Here is a 22985-nt window from a genome sequence, read left to right as displayed (position 1 = left end):
ATGGTTAACTACCTAGGCAAGTTCATTCCATACTTGAGCCAACTATCAGCACTGCTTAGAGAGCTGACTCATAAAGATGTATCCTGGTCTTGGTTAGAGCAAAACCAAAGAGCATTTGATGTCCTGAAACAGAGAATTGCTAGTCCACCAACCCTTAGATACTATGATGTTCACAAGCCAGTTACTCTTTAATGTGATGCTTTGTAATTTGGTCTTGGTGCAGTTATTCTACAAAAGGATCAACTTATTGGCTATGCATCAAGAACTCTTACCCAAGTTAAATACAGTATGCCCAGATTGAGAAGGAGCTTTTGGTAGTTGCGTTTGTATATTCAAAGTTCCATGACTATATTTATGGTAGACCTATCCAGATCGAAACAGACCACCAACCTCTAGTCACTATCTTGAGAAAGCCTATGCATTCAGCTCCAGCCAGATTGCAACGTATGATATTGAGATTGTAAAAGTATAATTTTACTGGTCTACAAGAAAGACAAGCTTCTTTATCTTGCTGATACATTATCCAGATCACCCAGAAACACCACAGAACAGCATGAGAATGAGAACCTTGTTTCTGAAGTCATGGAAGTGAGAAATTATTCTTCCACATGTCTTGATGTGCTGAGAGATCACACAGCCACAGATCCAGTTTTACAAAGGCTCAACCACTTTATTGATCAAGGATAACCGTCAAAGCAATCTAGTTTACCTCAAGAAGTGCAACCTTATTTTCCATACAGAGATGAGATTTTGTCTGACAAAGGTATCATTATGAAAGGTACAAAAGTAATTGTTCCAAAGTCCTTGCAACAAGAGTACATTACTACCTTGCATTGTGGTCACCCAGGAACCGACTCTACCAAAAGAAGTGCGAGAGGTCTAGTATTTTGGCCTTCTGTGTCACAAGACATTGAGACAGTACTTTTATCTTGTTCCATGTGTAATAGTACAAAGTTACATTAACAGAAAGAACCACTTCAGCTAAACCAGATTCCTGAACTACCTTGGTCGACAGTAGCCACCAACATTTCCAAGTGGCATGGTTAACATTATTTGGTGTTAGTAGATTCTTACTCCAATTGGTTTGAGATTGACCTACTTCCTAACCTAGGATCCAGTACTGTCATTACTAAGATGAAGCGTCATTTTGCAGTCCATGGTAGTGCGCACAAAATTATTTCTGACAATGCCACGCAGTTTACAAGCCAACAGTTCAAAAGATTGCCAAAAAATGGGACTATACTCAAGTCACGAGCAAACCAGAGTACCTGCAGTCAAATGGTTTGGCAGAATGTGTAGTTCAAAGTGCAAAGCAGTTACTAGAGAAGTCAAAATGAAACAATAGTGATGTTTTCCTGAGTCTCTTGAATCTTAGAACTGTTCCTCATGAGAAACATCTTGGTTTAAGCGGAAATGGAAACACTTGAGACTGGTGTCTGAGCCTATACCACAGCACATAGCCTGTGTGTAAGACTCTTTTATCTGAGAGTGAGTTGTCTGGTGTTCCAGTTCCAGAGGAAGTTCCAGGGAATATTCCCATTCCTGTGACAGCTCCAGATGTTCCTGATATGAGTTGTTCACTGTTGCTAAATTCAGTCCAGATTGTTATGAAACAAGATCTGGTCGTATCTCCAGACCATGTAACAGTTACATGGGAACTTGGACATGAGCATTATGTTGTTTCTAATGTCTATAATAATGCATGCATAACTCTAATGTTGTTTTTATCAAGGGCAATCTTTTTAAGAGGGAGGATGTAGATCGATGTGTGTATATACCTTTAAGAAGCTATCCAAGGGCTTGCATAAGTGTAGAAATACTGAGCATGTGCAAGTCTAACTGCCATTTTGTAGTTAACTGTTACGATGTAAGCATGTATGTATGTAAGGTCTGTCTGTTAATCAGTTTGTTTATATTTTATGATGCTGCTATCCATCCTGATGTGTTTCAATGTATTAAAGCATCTAAGCAAAATACCCTGCCTGCTTGTCATCGATGTTAGAGAGGGACGAGCAACAGTGGTCAAATGGTGCAATCATCTTACCAAAAAAGCCAGCACAGCTGATCAAAAAAATAATCAGCTGATCAAATGTTACAAGCTTTGTTTTGGTACAAGATCACGAGCAGTGGGGATCTGGAAGACTGCCCCTTCCTCACTGTAGAGTGGTCTCAGAGCTGATTTTATAATTAGCAGAGGGTGAGGTACTGCATTACTGCATTACTGCATTAGTGCTTCCCCCTCCCCCTGCAAAAAAGACGTTTTTTTAAATGAACCAGTTTTTGTCTATCTTGTGCATCTCAATTATATGCATACACAAGTAAGTGTCATATTCTCTCTCTATAAAACACATACAGTTTTATATTTATATATTATATGTATATAAAATATAGATGTGCGCACACAATTTTAGAGTAGCCAGTGTTGACTTAAAAAAGCTGATAAAGAGCCTAAGAAACATCTTTTTATAAATTCAGCAAATATTTACACAAAACCATGGAAAAGACAGTCACCACATATACCTGATACTAGATTAGCAAAACACAAGGTTGCATGTAAAAAAACAGTGAATTAAAAAAGTAGCTCTCATGTAGATAACATTTAAACGTTTACTAGAAAACTGCTGGTTTAACAAAAAAGAGAAAGCTGTTAAAATGATACTGCTGTTATGATAGTGAAATGTTATGGCTAAATATGGAATTGCATGAATTGAAATGCATTTATCAAATATTATACTTATCAAAATCAATATTATAACAATCCAATTCACAAACAGAACTTCAATACATTTTTTTTCTAGGAAATAGTTGGTTAAGGTATGGGTGCAAGATCTGCACCCCAGCAATACTTAATTATTTGCGGGTAGATTTGAATAGGAGTTCATCTCTGACGATCTCTACTTTGAGGAAATGCTTCCACAGTTTCACGACTCTCACTAATCTTTTTTTTTTTTTTTTTTTAAAGATGCTCTGTTGTTTCTTGCTCCCATCAAGGGGAGAGGTTTTGGCGTAATGGTTTGAGTTTGATTCTGATCTCTGATTATTAGCTACGCTTTTAATAGTCTGCAGATGGCTAGCCTAGAAATAACATATATCATACATATACACACATACTGACAATTTGATTTTTGTATGCTGAAATGGAACAGCAGTCGATTATTTAGGGGGTTGATTGTATGCAAGGGTAATAATTTTGGATGGTCTTTTACTTTTAATCTTCAATCATGCATCATATAGTACTTGGATATTTCCATTTATGTACAAGATGGACAAATCCAGTCTACCCCATCAGAAAAAAATACCGCAACTGACACTTTGTTGCACATATTTAGTACATGTTTTACCACTTAGCAAACTCTTTCATTTATGGGTAATATCTAAGGGCTAGGAACCTTTGCTCCAAGGCTTGGGAGTTCCATTGAGTAGCTCAGAAAATTGTCAAAAGACTTACCACAGGCTATTCAGGCAATCAGTCGAGTTCCTCCTTAAAAGGGGTTGGAAAAAAACCACAAGCCTAAAGCAGAATCCCAAACCATAAATATCTATGACTAAGATAAAATAAATGTTATCCTTTTCTGATGTTATTATAAGTTATGCCCCTGTTTCATAGAGAAGTTCACACATATTTTAAGGGAACATCAATATATCGGCCACTTCTGATGGTACCCAAAGCCATTTCAAACATTTGTTACAAAGACTTCGCCAATGTTGGTGATTGAATAGTTCATACAGGAATTTTTGAGGCTGAATAAATTATTGTGTGATGCTAAGGTTGTTCTGTTTAAATGTATTTGGATAACAACAATAATTATATTGCCAATGGGCATCATTTTAAGATTCTAAGTAATCAAAACATTTGTCAGAAAGCAGTGCTAAAACAATTATGTTAATCTGGTTTTTGATGTATAATGTTTGCAACTAAATTATGTCAATATGGTTTGTTTTCATTTGTATAAATGTAGGATTGCCTATGCCATATCTGATAATTTAAGAAAGATGTTTTTTTTTATTTAAAACAAACAAAAAACAGTGCTATAAATTAATATGCCCTGTAAAATGCATTACATAGGTAAAAATCCGCAAATGGCAGGAAAAAGGGTAGAAGAACATGTCAGAGACAATAAAAAATTGTTGCATGCAAGTCCAATACCCATTTTAATAATGGTATTTTTTGAAGGTCTCTGACATACTATTAAAAGAAGAAGCTTGGTTATTTATTTATTTATTTATTGTTTATTAAACATTCCATCCAAGGGGAATATATAATGAACTAATGATTAAACATTAAGCAAATTTAGCTTGAAACGTATATTTTATGTGCAAAAAAACACCAATGGGATTATTAAATGAGAATTAATTACTAATTTGGCTCTTTTTTGGTCCTTCTGAATTTTAGCAGTACAAAAAGAATGTGAAGTAGTTGATGGATAGAACATTTGAAGGCACACTGCTGAGGCACCATTTTATTATTTTAATAAATCATCTAATAAAGAAGTTTTAAGAGCTCCATAAGGGTTGCCAGTGCTCTTGTAACATTAAATTGGATATCTCTTTTTTTTTTTTTTTGTAGCTGGTTCATACCCAGTAAGTGGAATTGTAAAACCAGCATATTACATAGTACAACCCCTGTGTGACACAGAAAACTTGTACTACAGTACTATGAAAGTCATATCACATGTCAAACACGGGGGGAAAATGACTATTTTTATAATAGAAAAGCATAACAAAACACTTTTTATATGGGGGCTACACCCCACACAATCCCACAAACCCCATTATTTATACTCCTTGGTAAAAAAAAAAAAGTGAAAGGAAAGTCACCATACATTAGTGCTGCAGTCAAGGAAGCATCCCTTGAATATAACACACATTGACAAAAAGGCTACTCAAACATGAATGGCAAAGCAAGCACTTTCAGAACTGCAGATTCTGCATGTGGAGTCCCTATGGACTAGGATGTATGTGAATGACACTGTGATCTGCAGTGAGACATAGAAAACAGGTTGAGGAGACCCTGGAGAAGTCAAGATATGCTCTAAATAGGAGAGGAATGAAGGTCAGCAGGACTAAGACAGAATACATGTTCATAGGTTCAAAGGTTCATAGGTAGATACTAGGCTATCTGCCCGAGGGCATTTATAAGTCTAGCCAGAGTGTGTCGGCTTTCGCCGCCCCATGGATTAATTAACTGATCCTCTGTCAAGCAGAGCCAATGAAGTGATCCCAGGGGTGTATTTTCTGTTACCCATCCATTTGTCAAGGTTTCTCTTCAAGAGTGTTAGTGAGGGGCTCTGCCTAATGTAATTTGGAATTTTGCTCCAAAGCACGAGGAGTCTCTGTGACAGGGATCTATCCCTCCAGCATGTTCTATTTATTGTTGTGGTGAGGTTTAGCTTACTAAAGTGCGTGGCTCGCAGTGACTTGGATTTCTTTAGGTAGAGCATGTCCATCAATTCTAAGTTGGACATGGCTTTGTAAGTCAGGCAGAGATCACTTCTGAGTAAGCGATATGCCACTGAGTACAGCCGGAGTTTTTTCAGTCGGGCTGCATAGGACATATGTTTGAGGCTAGTAATCCTCTTTGTGAGGTACTTTTGTGGTCTCTCCAGCTGTTGGAAGTGTCTTGTGAGGTTCATCCCAAATGGGGCATTGCACTCTATGATGGGTCTGATGAGTGATGAGTGGCGGGGCACTATAACCTCTTTACTTCTAGATGTGAACCCTTTAGTAATTAGATCGGCCACATAGAAGGATTTCCTAACTACTTTGGCAAAATGATTATCAAAGGAGAGATTACTATTTACCTGGGTCCCCAGATCTCTTATTACCTCTTCTGTATTAAGGGGGCTGCCAACTATGTGGTAATTTGTGGGTGTTTTGTTTTTCCGAAACAGGATGACTATGCATTTTTTGGCATTTAGCTTGAGGCCATGACTTTGACACCAGGTGTCCATCTCAGTGAGGCCCTTTTGGAGGATGACTGTGTCAGTCGGAGAGTCAATTATGGCTCCCAGTTTGCAGTCATCGGTGAACTTGGTTAGCCATAGTCCTCCTGTATTTGCCTGTACTTCTGAGAAGTATATGCCGAACATTAGGGGTCCCAGGACCAAGCCTTGTGGGACACCACTTGTGACTGGTTTAGAGTTGGACCTGGAGCCGCTATTCTTACTGTGTGAGTTCTGTCTGTAAGCCAGTTGGCAACCCATCTCATGATGTGTGAATGAGAGGAAAGACTGAGGAATAGTGAGGATGCAGGGAACAAAATTAGCAAAGGTGGATGTGTTTAAATATTTGGGATCAACAGTTGGGATCAACAGTTCACAGTAATGGTGAGTGTGGAAGAGAGGTGAAGAAGAGAGTGCAGACAGGGTGGAGTGGGTGGAGAAGAGTGTCAGTAGTGATTTGTGACAGACGGGTACCACTAAGAGTCAAAGGGAAGGTTTACAAGATGGTAGTGAGACCAGTTATATGGATTGGAGATGTTGGCACTGACAAAAACACAGGAGTCAAAGCTGGAGGTGGCAGAGTTAAAGATGTTAAGATTTGCATTGGGTGTGACGAGGATGGACAGGATTAGAAATGAGTATAGAAGAGGATCAGCTCAGGTTCAACAGTTTGGAGACAAAGTCAGAGAGGTGAGGTTGCGTTGGTTTGGATATGTGCTGAGGAGGGATGCTGGGCATATTGGGAGAAGGATGCTAAGGATGCAGATGCCAGGTAAGAGGAAAAGTGGAAGGCCTAAGATTAGGTTTATGAGGTTTATAGATGTGGTGAAAGAAGACATGCAGGTGGTTGGTGTGACAGACCAAGATGCAAAAGACAGAAAGAAATGGAAACAGTTGATCCACTGTGTTTATGCCTAAAGGTAGCAGCTGAAAGAAAAAAAGAAGATTCTGCATGAACTACAATACTGTAAAGCAGAGAAACTTGTCAATCTATGTCATGATGTCATAGCAACATGCGCCTGAAAACAGGAAAAAGTCAATATCTCCAAAACTGTTCTGAAGCTGATTTAAGCTTTATAGCACAATTTCAAGTCTTCACTGAGTTAGCTTTCCACATTTATGCTGAATTTTTACTTTTAAAACATAAAGGAATACAAGTTAAAAATCAATGGCCTGTGAAATCTCTGTATTACCAGCTCTGACAGTTCCAGGTAGACATGCAGACATTTTTGTTGCCTTCTTCATCAACATATTAAAAGATAATATTCACTGCAGTAAAAGCTATAAAAAATGAACACAACTTCAGTACAACCAACATCCCTCTCTAAAGCATACATACACTTTTTGGGTTAGCTCGATTTATGTTTTTTAATTGATCGATTTTCTCAACACTAAATTAATGAATTCATAACTAACAATGAACGCCCATCAGTTTATTGCACCTGAGATAAGTTTTACATCTAAACTCTAACAGTATCACTGTTCTGCATGATTTTCCCCCCAACAGATGTTGTCCCATTCTATGATGTCAGTATGTTCTGTGAAGTACAGAAGGTGAATATGTTAATATGGAGCAGTAAGATATTCCATACTATCATTTATGTTGTGTTTAGCAATGTTTTTAACTAGAAAACAAGCCCCTGACAGTTACCTCCCAACTAATTAGGGGTTATTTAAGGAAGTTCTTTCTTGACCAAAATTGCACAGATTCATTTTCTTAACAGATTTATGCTGGATATGATTATATATTGTGGTAGGTTGTTCCACAGCTTTTTCACACTCTGGGTGAAAATCATCTTTTTTTAAAGTAAACCTCTACTCTTTTAAGCTGACAAACATTGAGTCATACTGTAAGAACTCTTTTTTTTAATGGAACATTTTATTTGCAAGAGACTAGCTGAGAAACATGGTGTCAACTTTTTCTGTCTCCTTCAAATATGCAGGTCTCGGGTTGCCATAATTTCAGACTCCCAAAGTGAGACACTTCTTAGTAAAACAAGTTGTTGCTATACAAGGCATAACCACAGTCATTGTAAAATTCATATTTCGCTTTCCACAAAAATAAACAACCACTGCTGAGAGTTTTTTTGTATGTTGTATTATATCACATCATATTAAGTGGTTTAATGTAGGATTATAACAGCTTTTTGCACTGATTAGCAAAAAGATTTTCTGAGTAATATTGTTTCATATTTTTTCATAGGTTCAATAGTTGGTACTAAGCTATCGGCCCTAGGGCCTATACAAGCCTAGCCATAACAATTCCCTGGCTATTTCCTCCCACAATATTTATTTCCCTGGACCCTTGTCTAGCAGGGCGAGTGACATGATCCCCTGGGTGAATTTCCTATCTCCCATCCAATTGACAAGATTCCTTTTGAAGAGGGCCAAAGAGGTGCTCTGCTCGACATGTATGGGCAGTCTATTCCAGAGTCTGAAGAGTCTCTGGGTCAGGAACCTATCCCTCCAGCATGTTTTGTTTATTGTGATGACAAAGTTTAGATCCCTGGAGTATGTGACTCTGAGGGACTGGGATTTCTTTAAGGGTAGCATGTCCAACAGCTCTGGGTTTGACATGGCCTTGTATGTTAAGCAGAAATCGCCTCTGAGTAGATGATATGCAACAGAGTATAACTGGAGTTTTTTTTTAGGTGGTCAGCATAGGGCATCTGCTTTAGGCCTGTGATTCTTTTAGTGAGGTATTTCTGCGGCCTTTCCAATTGTTGCAGATGTCTTGAGAGGTACATACCAAATGGGGCATTGTATTCTATAATGGGACTAATGAGGAATGAGTACAGTGGGACAATGACCTCCTTTTTTCTGGATGAAAGCCCTTAGTGATGAGGTGTGCCACATAGAAGGATTTCCTGACTGTTGTGGCAATGTGGTTATCAAAGATGAGCCCACTGTCCACCTGTGTCCCTAAGTCTCTTATCAAACTTTTGATGTTTAGTGTACTGCCATCTATGTGGTAATTCACGGTACATGTTTTTTCCCAAAGGGGATAAATATACATTTCTTGGCATTGAGCTTGAGCCTATGGCTCTGGTACCAAGCATCTGTTTCTGTAAGGCCCTTTTGTAGAATATCCACATCACTTGGGGATTCATTAATGGCTCCTAGTTTGTAGTCATCTGCGAACTTTGTTAGTCAGAGCAGATCTGAGCATTGCCATTTAGATTCTTGATATAGCTATAGAATGCCTTGTGGTTGTCTTTGGAATCTTTGGCAATTTTATTTTCATAACTAGCACTGGAGGATTTTATGAGGGATCTCAGTTTCTTACTGAGGCTGGTAAGGAAGTTTTTTGCATCCTGGGATTTTCCTCTTTTCTGCAACAGTTTCTTCCTTTTGTTGTAAAGTTTGTTTATGGCAGGGGACCACCAGATTGGCTTCCTTTTCTTGGAGGAGAGCATCTTGGTTCTATTTGGGATGGCACAATTCATGCATGAGTGGATGTGCTCGTACAGTGCCTTAGTGCAGGATTCAGCAGTCGAACTTTCAGTTCTCGTCTGCATGGGTGTCATGAAGTTTGTCACTTCTGACTTGAGTAGCATGAAGTTGGCTTTGGAGAAGTTTTTATGGAGGTTTCCTTAATGGGGGGGGTGGGATGTGGATGTTAAGGGTGATTAGCTTATGGTCATTCCTGACCAACGAGTGGGTGACCATAGGTGTGGAGCATCAATTCCCCATGTTGGTAATGACAACTGTCCAAATCAAGGCAGTCCTGTCAAAAGAGAATTAAATGGCACCCCCAGCAGCACCTCTATTTTTTACCTTGTAATCTATATTTGTAACATAATTCGTTGTTCTAATAAGCCTTATCTGGGTTTGTTCCAAATCGGGAATAATTCCTCATCAATGAGGAAGTGAACACAATCTTATCTTGGCAATGATGCAAATTGATAGGATTTCTTTTTTATTCCTTTTGAAAATATTCTCTGCATCTCCTAAAATGTGTACAAAATTTCTGTTAATTGGCCCGCCCCCACCCCCCAACAAAATGCAAACAAGTAAAAAAATACTAATTACCCTACTACCTATACTATTTCTATTTTACCATCTTACTGCCTACAAACAAAAACTTGACCATCATATTCACTACCCAAATGGTCAAACAGCCACCCACGACTTCGCAGATAACACCAAACACTTTATTATCCCCAGCACACCAAATCTACCACCATCAACAAAATATCACCCCTGTAAAGCCACAAACCATAATCTTAAAGACAAAGACTATATAAAACTTATAAACAAACTCCTAAAGCTTAGAGTATCCTGTCACTATAACCTTATAACAAATGGGGACATCCATGACAACCCTGGCCCACTCACACCCAATAACCTTCACTCCCCTACTACAACCCCCACAGTCAAGCTACCCCTTTCTACTCCCACTAGTTCCCTCCTAGCATTTCACCTAAATATTAGAAGTATTAACAATAAGATTCCCAACTTACACGCCCTCCTAGCAACCCACTCCCCAGACATTATGTGTCTTACGGAAACGTTTCTAAAACCTAGTACTACTGATAATGGGATACTACCTCCAGGATATAATATACACCGGTTAGACCGCACTACAAGGAAAGGAGGTGGGATAGCAGTCCTGTACAAAAATACTCTTAACTGTTAATAGAGACACTATTCAACCACCCCAATTCGATAATGCAGAACTCCTCATAACCAAACTACAGATTAACCAGAACAAATGCTTGAACATCGTCTGTGCTTACATTCCGCCAGGCAACAACTTAAATACCCTAGAGGATATCCTATACTGGTTATCCACTACCTATCCCCAAGAAACCGTAATTCTTGATGACTTTAATACCAGTTGGCACCCCTGCTCTTGCAAACCCCCCCTCACCCCTATAAACGTATCTGGGTTTAAACAGACCATAACCTCTCCCACTAGGATAAACAAACCGACCAACAGGGAAAGTATCCTAGACTGGATACTAGTTAATAACCAACCCCAAATGTATACAGTTGGCAATCTCCATGATGACCTTAGCGACCATTTACTAACCTATATCATAAAACATAAGGCAGGAAACCCTCACCAGACCAAATATAAAACACTTAGAAACAGGAAAAACTTTGACACTGCTATATTCCTAAATGAACTAAAAGCAGTTGACTGGTCAAAACTAAAAAATCTACCATTAGAAGAGGCTATAGCTCACTTTAACACTAAATTCCTAAGTATCCTTGATTCCCATGCTCCAGCACGTACAATAAAATCTAGATCAAACACAGCACCATGGCTCACAAAAGATACCAAATCTAAAATCAAAACTAGAAACAGAACCTGGGCCAGCTGGAGAACAACTAAAGCCCCACTTGACCATCTAAAATATCGTCAACTCAGGAATGATACAAAAAAATCTATTTTAATAGATAAAAAAAGCTTCTACCAGAATCTCCTACAAAAACACCAAAACAACCCTCAAAAGTTCTGGGCAGGCTTTAATCAATTATTTCATCCAGGCCATTATAACCACCCCAATCCCGGCTAACCACACCCCATAGTTCCCAAGAGACCATAGATGGCGCTTATAATAACTTTTTCACTAAAACAAACCAATCCCTAGCAAATCAACTAACCCCCACAAACTTAAAACACACCCCTAATCTACCCACTAATCACTCCCAATTTAGCTTCCAACTGATATCCACCAGTTTTATCAAAACACTTATAAAAAAAACTAAAACCTGCCACCCTTGCTGCTGAACTCCTCCCTGCAGAGTACCTACAAATAGCTGCAGATGCCATTGCATATCCCATATCTTCCCTTATCAACAGAACCTTATCTGAAAGCACTATCCCCTCCCTCTGGAAAATATCCCACATCATGCTACTCCATAAAGGTGGTAGTTCTACAGACATATCCAACTATAGACCCTTTGCCATTCTTTCCCCACTAGCCAAAATAATGGAGAAATGTGTACACAAGCAACTAATGCAATACCTTACACAGAATAACTTACTATCCAACTCCCAGCATGGTTTCAGGCCATACCACAGCACCACCTCTGCCCACCTTTCCTTTACTAATGCCATAAACCAAAACAGGAATGACAGTAGGCTATCCTCTGCCTTCTTTCTTGACCTATCAAAAGCCTTTGACATGGTCAACCATGAACTTCTCATTCTTTCTCTAAAATCTATTTCCCTCAATATGCATGCAATCCAGTGGTTCCAGTCCTACCTGATTGGTAGACAACAGGTGGTACTATGGCAGGGCAAACTCTCCAGTCAGTTACCTCTCACATTTGGTGTCTCTCAGAGGTCCATACTAGGCCCACCGCTCTTCTCTATTTTTATCAACAACCTTCACACTGCTATCCCTAAAGCTACCTGTATTCAATATGCAGATGATTCCACTCTGATCTGCTCAGCCACCTCCCCATCCGAACTGCAAATTCTAACCCAAAATACATTTAACACTATTGAGAACTGTCTCGCCAACCAATGCCTACTGCTGAACCCCAATAAAACTAAACTTCTACTCTTCACCCCCACTAGCAGGTCTACCACACTTTCATTCTCTGTTCTAACAATGGTACAACTATCTCCCCAGATCAACACACCAAACCTCTAGGGGTTATCATAGACAATAATCACAAATTTGACCTACAGGTCAGCAAAACCATACAGATCATCAATAAAAAGCTTGGATCACTGTACAGAAACAAGACATTTTTAACCCCACTGGCTAGGACTGTAATCACCTCGTCACACCAACTCTCTACTCTTTTATATGCCTTGCCTGTACTGTCAAACCTCAACAAAGTAAGCTGTCCCATAGCTACAACCATATTGCCAGATTTGCCACTGGCTCCACCTATAGAACCCACCACTGCTAGAACCTGAAACAACTAGAGTGTCTAGAACTGCCCAGCTTAATTCAATTCAATCAGCTCTTAATAGGGCACAAAATTCTGTACCACCTTGGGGATACCCCCTCACTTATAAATATTATTAAGCCATATAGCAACCTGAGATCCCTGCAGTCAGCCAACAAACTATGGGTCCAAACCTACAAAGCTAATAACTCTGCTGGTGAATCCCTGTTTGCCAACTTTGTTGGCAAAACCTGGAATTTGTTGCCAAACTATATAACCCTACAATCCTCCAAAAGTCTCTTAAAAAAAAAACTCAAACAGTATCTCAAAGTGAACTGACTTTGCCCATGTACCAACCCTGATTAAGTTATAAACTGAAAGCATAATCTGTAAATATCATAACATGCAACTACATCACCAAGCTCTATATCTAATCTGACGTCTCTTGCTTTTAATTGTGCCTGTCCATGAGAATTGTGAGTCCCTACTAGGGAACACTACTAAGCCACTGTACATAATCACTTTGTTTTATATTTTATATTTTCGAATGTTATCCAACGTCTTATGTAATCTATGAAAGTTTGTTTATTTGGAGCTTTTCTCCCAGGGCCTCCGCTGAAAATGGGTATGTATCCAGTCGGAGTATCCCGGTAAACAAATGTAAAATAAATAAATAAATAAAAATAAATAAAATTAATAAATGTGTCTGAATCTGCAATTTCCTGCAGAATACAAAAAGCAAGTTTATTTTCACTAATCTGTTTTAATTTATCTCATTGATCAACATATCTTTATACAGGTACATTACTATCTACTCTGTTCTTGTATTGTTTATTTAGTGGAGCAAAGTGTACACTTTGAAATCATATGTACTTCTAAACCATGTTTTGTAGGAGTAGCATCCCCACAACTCAAAACACTTAACCTTCAAATATATAAATAAAATAAAGCATATATGAACCAGACAAAATAAGCTAACTTTATTATAATACTCATTACATAAAAGTATTTCTAATGCAAAGATTTCAGGATTTGTTGTACAGCTCTGCATAGCTTAGACAAATATCACTGAAGAAAATATATTTTGTTGGAGTGGACGGCAGTAGGGGACAGGTGTACAGATGTAATACAACTCAGCAAATGTCATTGTTTTCAGTGGTAGGATACACAAAACTGGTTTTCAATTAAAACAATGCCTGGAAGATGTTGTCACCATTTTAACAGCTATTCTGATGCTGCCTAGTGATAAGGATAGTTTTAATCTTACATTTTATAAAATCATAGCATTAAAAAATCTCACTCAGGTAGACTCCAACAGTTTCATTTTGTCAAAGGGAAGTCATTTTTGCTTCATTTAATTAATATGACCTAGTAACCTCCTGTGATCCTGATCCTAAGGTCATTTCAAGCCTAGCCATTTCATCCCTGTATAATACCATAGATACAATCCTGGGCATTGACTAGAGTATTTAGTAATTACTGTCCATGTCCAGGAGGGTTGTGGGTGCTATCCCAGGTAAGAGTTTATGGTACCCCATCCTAAACTTTATTTACTGTGCTTAGCTCAGCTTGCAGGCATTATTTTTGAATGGTGATTCCTTTTACTTAAAGGCTCAGCTTGCAGAAATGGCAGCTTCTTTACTTTGTTTACTGTGCTTAGCTCAGCTTGCAGGCATAACTGGAGAGTGTGTGTGTTCTGAGAGAAAAGTCATCTTCTTTAACTACTTTTGAATGGTGATTCCTTTTTACTTAATGGCTCAGCTTGCAGGCATAACGTGTGTGTGAAGCAGCAGCTTCTTTAACTACATTTGAATAGTGATTCCTTTTACTTAACGGCTCAGCTTGCAGGCATAACTTGTGTGTGAAATGGCAGCTTCTTTACTTTGTTTACTGTGCTCAGCTCAGCTTGCAGGCATTACTTTTGAATGGTGACTCCTTTTACTTAAGGAGGCAGGCATAATGTGTGTGTGTGTGTGTGTGTGTGTGTGTGTGTGTGTGTGTGTGTGTGTGTGCGTGCGTGCATGCGTGCGTGCGTGCGTGCGTGTGTGTGTGTGTGTGTGTGTGTGCGTGAATGCCCCAGTTAGGTATGGCTGCTGGTTAGAGTTACTCAGACTCAAACCGTGTACCTTAGGTGTAGGGAACAAGAGCCTAAATTCTCTACCCATACCACCACCACTTGTGATTCAAGGAGATAATCATAGTTCTCAACTGTCCAAAGTTTTCTGGAATGTTTTGCTCATACTTTTGGTCTGTTCCTCTTAAAATCTGTGTTTTTTTCTGGCAAATCAGTGAGAACCTTTTTTGTTGTGTCTTTTGGCTTTTCCTGGTTAGGGGTCGCCACAGCAGAACTCCGGTCCGCTAATGATTGGCAGTAGATTTTTATGTGCCGAGTTGCTGGCCCTGACGCACAACCTTCAACGAAGGTACGCCCATTCACGCATGTCTCCACACAGAAGACACTCTAGCTGAGAATAGAACAGAACATCTTACTGGGAGGCGACAACGCTACCGCAGCACCACCACCACAGTCAAAATCATGGAGAACTAAATTCATTAAATAATGATATCCATTTAAGTTTCAGTCTTCCTATTTTTCAGGAAATGCATGGTAACACAAAACATTTTATTCTAGCAACTTTTCTAAGATTATACAAGCAATGTTTAAAATGTGTCCCTAGTTTTGCCCCCCTCCAATAAATTCTGTCTTTTTCTATATTTCTTGTGCTGCATAGTTCTTCAGGGGAGAAAAGTTTAGTGCTGCTTATGCCACAACAGATAGAACACTTGCTTTTGATGCAGAAGGCTGCGGGTTCTACTCCCGCAGTGGGCTTATGCCAAGTCTGTCTGTGTTGTTAGTAATACAACAGGTAGAATACTTGCTTTTGATGCAGAAGGCTGTGAGTTCTACTCCCACAGTATGTAGCTGGATTGCTGATACTGTACTGTGTTGTACTTTTAAAGGAGGTGGATGCTGCAGTCCTGAGAATGTCCTCTTTGGCAGAGATACCTAGTAACTATGAACTTGTTATCAGTTTGCCATCCATTCCCTATTGCAATATTACTAGCTTATCATTTTTTAATGTAACATAGGAAATATATTCCTCAAAGGCAATGGGCACTTTATTTGTAGATGAAACAATGAAATATTAAGTTGTTTGCTAGCAGCAAACTCTTCATTAGTTACAGATCCTACAGATCTCTTTAATGTGGAATTATTTAGATGACTTTTACTTCTACAGAGATTGTGCATATTTACTGATACTGGTGGATTGTAGAAGTTTGAGTAGACTTTTATGATGGCAATGTTTTGAATTGGGCAGTTTTGTCATTATTGGCTCATGCATTTTGTTTCATTGCTTACTGGAAAAATGTTCAAAACAATAAATTTAAAATGCGCTCTACTACTTTTACCACAAAACCAACATACTGCAAGTCACCAAAAACAAAATCCTAAAGTTCATAATCTTCTCCCTTCCCAGTGAACATCATTGCTACACATTTAAAAAAATGGTTATCATTTACTACAGGGTCTGGGCTTGGGCCATATTTTGGTTGTCTGTTCTTCCATTTGCATTTGAAAGTTGGTATCCCATAATTTCATCGGAGTGGGTGGGGTTACATAATAATGTATGCAAATTTTATGTTAATTAGCGTACAGATTTGTACCTGTTTTGCATGTGCCTTTGTCCAGATTTTTTATGTTTCCAGGTTGAGAGGAATGGTTTTCACACGTCCATTTTACAGTCTGAAGGTATGGAAGGCACTGTAACCTTGCAAGGCCAGGGTACTCTCTGAGGCCTTGAACCATGTTTCTGTGACTGCACAGACATCTACATCCTCCAGTGATTGAAGTGCTTCCAGGGTGTGCAGTGTTTGGTTTAAGCTCCTAGCATTTAGCCGCATAACTTTTATTTTGTTATTGTTGGCAATTTTCACATTGGCAATTTTATTTTTGAGACCTTGCCTAAAACAGACACTATGGGGAGGCAAGAGCCTTTGCCAACAGCCAAAAGCCTAGTGGTGCCAGGTGCAGACCATCTCTGTCAAAGTAGTGAGGTTTGTCGACCATGTCATCCCAGGCTGACATAAACTGGATCCCCTTGGAATGACACCTAAAACTAAGCCAATTATTGAAACTAATAATTTTTTGTTTATACTGTGGCATCATTCTAGGTAAGGGTAATATGCTGCTAGGGACATACCTGCCTGGTACACGTACTTAGAGAGCTCAGTCATGTCTCTCTCTTCATATAGTCCAGTGAGGTACATCTCAGGTTGTTCACTCCATGAGCTATGACAGATTCATAATGGCACTTGTTGCCAATAGACCCAAGTGCATACATGATCTGATGAATCCTGGCACTTGAGAGGCAGCTGACCATGACTTTCTCCTTATCTAACCTAGTGAGTGGGACGTCCGTGTGTCTTACTATGGAATCTCCAATAACAAGAAAATTTGTTTTTTGAGCGTTATGCCTTAAGGGCTTAGTAGGTGAAACACTGGTGTTGCTATGTGTCTTGGGTCCTATGGGAACTGTGTTAGTTGTAGCAGTCTTTTGTTCTGGAGGTGTCTGGCATTTTGGTAATCTTTTTGAGAGAACCTCTGCATATGTTGATTTATGTGTTGGATGTGTACTATGTGTATGAGTAGTGGTACTATGTACATGAGTAGTGGTGGGTGAGTTGACAACCTCTTCAGTGTTATTGTTGCGAGTGTGAGAGAGCAGGGATTCAAGATTCTTGGTGTAGATACATCTCTCGCAGTCTGTAATAGAGTGAATTATTATTAGAGGATTGCAACTGTACCTGGGGCAGTTGTTACTCTGCCTCAGGAGATCCAAGTCAAAAAGACTGGCAGGAGGAATAAGGGTAGTCCAACTGTCCAAAATGCAAGGTTTGGAGAACTGTTATCACAAAGGTGGTGCTTTCAAGACTGATCTATGAGGCAGAATATTGATGGAAACTACACTTTCATTAGGAATTCTCATCTGAGGTGTGATACTCACACCCAAAGAAATCATGATGAAGAAAAGCAGTTTTATGTAACTAGATATTCTGCTTTTTCTGACAAATTGGTTTCTTTAGTCAGAAAATATTGGTATATTATTAGTGAGGATGAGACCATCGGTCATCTTTTTGCCAAACATATTACATTCTCTTACAAAAGAGGGAAAAATCTTAAAGAATTGTTAAATAACAATTTAATTGAAAGAAACTATAACACTTTTTCTTCAGTATGTGGGACTTTTTCTTGTGGCTCTTGTAGTACTTGCCATAAGGTTAAGAATTTGAGTATGATCAATGGTATACCTTTTGTTGCTAAATATTATTTTAATTGTAAATCCACTGGGGTAGTTTACATTTTGGGTTGCTCATGCAATAATATGTGGTACATAGGACAGACCAAACGTATGGTCAGAATTTGTATTCTGGAGCATTTAAAAGATATCAGAAATAAGAATATACATAGTCCAGTTGCACAACACTTTCAAGAAATACATAATAGTTCTTCTACTAGTTTAATATTTTGTGTATTGGGAAAGCCCTTTATCAATAGAGGGGATGACATCATAGTTAAGCTATTGGAGTTAGAAACAATAATGATTTTCAAGTTTCAGACTTTAAAACCTAATGGCATGAATCAGGAATTGGGAATTTAAGCATTCTAATATTTAAATGATAAATATTTATCTTTAGCAATTTATGGTCACTTTAAAAAAATATTAAAAAATATTTGAAAATGTTATTTAATTAATTAATTGATTATGTAATGTAATTGACTAATGTTAATTGATGGGAGTGTGTGTATATAAACTTTATGTCCACACTCCATTAAGTGTGATCCTTGAAGGCGAATTGCCGAGGTACCAGATCGCTGTTATTAAAGTATACTGGTAAAGTGCTGGCCTTTGTGTTTTTTTCTTATTTTATGCTGTGGTGTTTATTGATGATCTATGAGGTGCTCTGTAGATGGGTATTTCTGATGGGATTTTTGGCTGGTGGTTTAATAGATCACAGGTCACCGACAATACTTCTTAGACCAGAGATGTACTTAAGATGAGGAGTACACTAATGTACTACAGCTGTATCTAAGGGAAAAATTGTTAAAATTATCTGTCCAGCTATGGCAGACAACTGGGCAGCAGTGTACAGTGGTGTACAACATGCAAATAAGCAGAAACCCACTCAAAAGCAGGGCTTAAATACCAAAAGCTAAAAACTTAAAAAACTTTTAAAAAGAATCAAAAGAACCAATGTGGTCTAGGGCTTGGAGTAAGCACCCTATCACCTTTCACCAGACAGGTTCCGATCAGCACGCACAGAAGGACCTCTTCCAATCAAAGATAGCTTGAAAAATGCACTCAGAACAGCCACTGCAATGAAATCCAGATGTAGCGAACCTGTATCCGGACTATGCTACAGCTGCTAGCTACACTAATTTAGACAGGAAACATTAAGAAAATGCTTTAAACAGCAAAAAAAAAAAACAGCAAGGACACACTAAAGAATGTTTTAAATAGCAAACAAATCTTCAAAAAGGACATGAAAGCAGTAGATAATAGCCTCTCACTGCATGCAGCCTATCTGGATATGGCCAAGGCATTTGATAACATCCCACATGCTTGTATTGCAAATAAACTAAAATAAAATGTAGACCCCTACTTGGTAAGGTGGATAGCTAAGTGGCTGAAAGATAGAAACCATGTAGTCAAAGTGGCAGTAGCTACCACAGAAAGTAAGAGAATAACTTGAGACATACCTCAGGGGTCAATGGTAGGATCCTTTTTTCTTTTTCTTGATATGTATGTCTCAAACCTCCAAACTGCAAACCCAAACGTATGGCTAACTCTACCAGTGACATTAAGCCATGTGTCCCTGTGCAATCCCCCTTGGGATATGGGATCCCTACAACAAAAAGTTATCCTTACAAAGAAAAGGAATCAAAAAAAGGCTAAACTAAAATGCAAAAAGTGTAGTATTATCACTTTTGGTAAATAACAACATAGCCAGTATCCTTTTCCAAAGAGATACAACTGTCAGGCATCTTGGCATCAAGGTAAACTCCTCCCTCACCTTTGAGCACTGTAGCCTCAGTGAACAGGAAATGTTTCCATCTAGTACATCTGACTTCTACAAGCATCTCATTCAGGTCAAAAGAATGACCATTCATCTGGTATGTAGCTATCTAAGCATATCACCCAAAGTTCCAAACAAAAAACAGTAATGGTCCAAAGTCCATTTGGTTATCTACACAGATCCAATGCCTTGTCCCTATACTCAGTCAATTATACACTATATGGTGATATATCTCTTGCATTCTGTATCAAAGGGCCATGCCCCCTATGTCTTGTATCTCTGCAAGACAAAGGCCAAATACTAAAATGAAGATTTAAATCTCAGCTAACATACAAATAAAACACACTGCAGAGACAGGTATATTACTTATGTATCCCATTTCTGGAGCAAGCTTCCCTTGCACCTTACTGACTGAATGAGCAGCCATCAATTCATTCCAGCCTCATTTCCATTGCCCTTCTAAAGGCAAGAGGCACATTATGAAGGTGGGTATAGGCAAGGCACATGCAGTCTCATAACTTGCATGCTTTGTAATTCCTATGAACATTCTAGAAAAGGAAATAAGTGTTACTAAACCACATCAAATTTTCATGCCATCCCTGCATGGACAGTGAGTTGTTCCCCAGCTTAAACAAGAGCAGTACATTTGTTGTAGCTTGCATGGCTGTGGTGCTACAAATGGAAGGAAGTGAGAGTTTGCTACAATATGTCTTCTCTGTTTTTTTTTTTATTTTTATTTTGGTGAGAATGCAAATATCTTGATATTTTAGGTCAATGCATAATTGCTTCTTATAATACATCATGTTTATTAGTCAAAAGCAGATCTGTGAGTACTAGTGGGTATCTTTCCAAACAGTTATGTCTACTACACAGTCTTTTTCCTGAAAATATAGAATTATAAAACGATTAGTCACTCATAATCATAATCTAATACTACAACACAAATTTATCAAACTAGAAATTTTATCACATGGCAAAATGTTTCCTGCTTTAATTGTAACCACAACCGCATCAATCTCCTTTCATCTCAGCAGCTCAGTGAGACCACAAAAGCATCATGAAAACCAGTCTACAGGCAGTGTGGCCTATTGTCTGCAGAATTTCACAAAAATGTATATGGTCTCTCTATAATACAGAAGATTACTCTGTTATATATGGACTTTATTGTATTTCACCTTATAACTGCTGTTCCCCATATGTGTATAGCCACACACCTGGAAAAGGAGTTGTCAGACAGCAACTGTCCAGTTTAGATGCTATAAATGGGATATTTTTTATTCAAATGTGCAATTCTGCAGGATAAACAGCAGCCTTGGCATGTATGTTCATTTTATTACCAAAATAAAGGGATGCTGCTTTAAGATGTTCTCGGTATTGCATTTTATATATATATATTTTTGTTTTACACTTAACACATTAGGCTGGTAAACAGATATCATAAAACAATCATTACTTTTGCCGTTGGTAAATTCTCTACCCCAGTTAAGAAACTCAAGCAACCAAACAAGCAAACAACTAGTCAGCTAACTAAATTAATAATATTATTTATAATAAAGTAGTTAGTGTAATATTTACAGGAAAACTGGTATTTTTTTTTACTCAAAGTGATGTGACATTTGCCATTTTTCATGTTTTTTTTCACACAAAAAAAACTGCTCATCTCAAGAAGCTCTCCCTTTTTGAGTCTTCTGGTCTTCAGTGCCAAGGTTAACAGACTTACAACAGCACTTGAAGGATTTAAAGTGCATGCTGTTTATCTTTGGCCTTGCTGAGGCACTCTCACTGTTTCAGATAAACAATAACAGACAAAATAAAAGCATTGCATGGCACTTCAAATACAATTCAGTAAATGAAAACACTAAATTAACAACAGGACACAAGTAAGGGTGTCGGGTTACCTGACTGCCCTGATGGGTGTTTACCAGTGGTGTCCGACAACCCTCTGTACTGCATGCATTTCTTTGTGGACTGCTGTCAGATAACTTAAAGGAGAATCGCACCTGCAAACTTTAGTGTTTCCTGCATTTTTTTGATCCTGATACTTTAGTCTGCCTCTAGGTGTCCCACAATGCCGTACTTGTCTGCAAAAAATTACATCACACAGGCCTCTTTCTTCCCAAAGTTCTTGTCACTGCATTGATTTTACATGCATACACTGCTGTCTTTCGGTCATTTAGTTTTTAGTAACATTTCATGTCATTCAGTGACTATCTAAAACACAAACAGAGCAAATGCCACAGAACAAACTTTCAAAGTGCTTTTTACTGCTGCTTCTTTTTAGACTGGCTAAATTGCAGTCTTTTGTGAAGTCTGAATTATACTAGTTTGACTCATCTCCTATCCTCCTTCACACCTAACTTCCCTAGCTGTCAAAGTGCTATGGGTAATTTCAGCTGTTATTGATTGACAGCTTACAGCAGGAAACTGGACTCATGTACTATTTCCTTATTCTAGCCTTTACTTTCTGTATGGGTAGGGGAAGGACCAGGGAGCTGTGACATGGGTTGGTTTTTAGGATGGTTGTAGTGAGGTCAGTTTGGGGAGGGTATTGGCCAGAAAACTACCTGTATTCATTGGCCTTGATGCATCAATGAATTGGAGACAGCAGCAAGCTTTCCCAGGGCAGGACAAAAGTTTCTTGAAAGTGAAACCACCACAGTGCAGTTAAGATACTGTTGTAGTGGAAAGAAAGAGTTGATTTAAAATATTTTGAATGCTGTATTGTTGTGTATTCATAGCAGGGACTGTAAATAGGGAGGAAAAGGACAGAGAAAGGACAGAGAAATTGAACATTTAATAATAGATTCCCATTGTTGTCCTTTAAGTGGGGAAATGGGCTCAGGATAACCAAATATGAGGATGACTTTAGGCAGAGTAACAATTTCTTTAATGAAAAGATAATAAAGCTATCTGGGATACTCCATTTCTGTTAGTAGATGTAACATCACAAAAAAAAAACTGAAAAGCTGAAAAAACAGTTTTTAGCCAATGATTCTGCATCAGTGTGGAAAGGTCTACAAAATATTACAAACTACAGGGAACCATCTCCTACACTGCAACTAATTATCAGCTGACTGAAGACTTGAATGCTTTTTACTGTAGGTTTGATAA

The sequence above is a fragment of the Protopterus annectens genome, chromosome 6.part0 (genome assembly GCF_019279795.1).
Source record: "Protopterus annectens isolate FY-2018-M chromosome 6.part0, PAN1.0, whole genome shotgun sequence".
Lineage (NCBI taxonomy): Eukaryota > Metazoa > Chordata > Ceratodontiformes > Protopteridae > Protopterus > Protopterus annectens.
The sequence above is the reverse complement of the archived record's forward strand: the minus strand, read 5'-3'. Positions refer to the sequence as shown.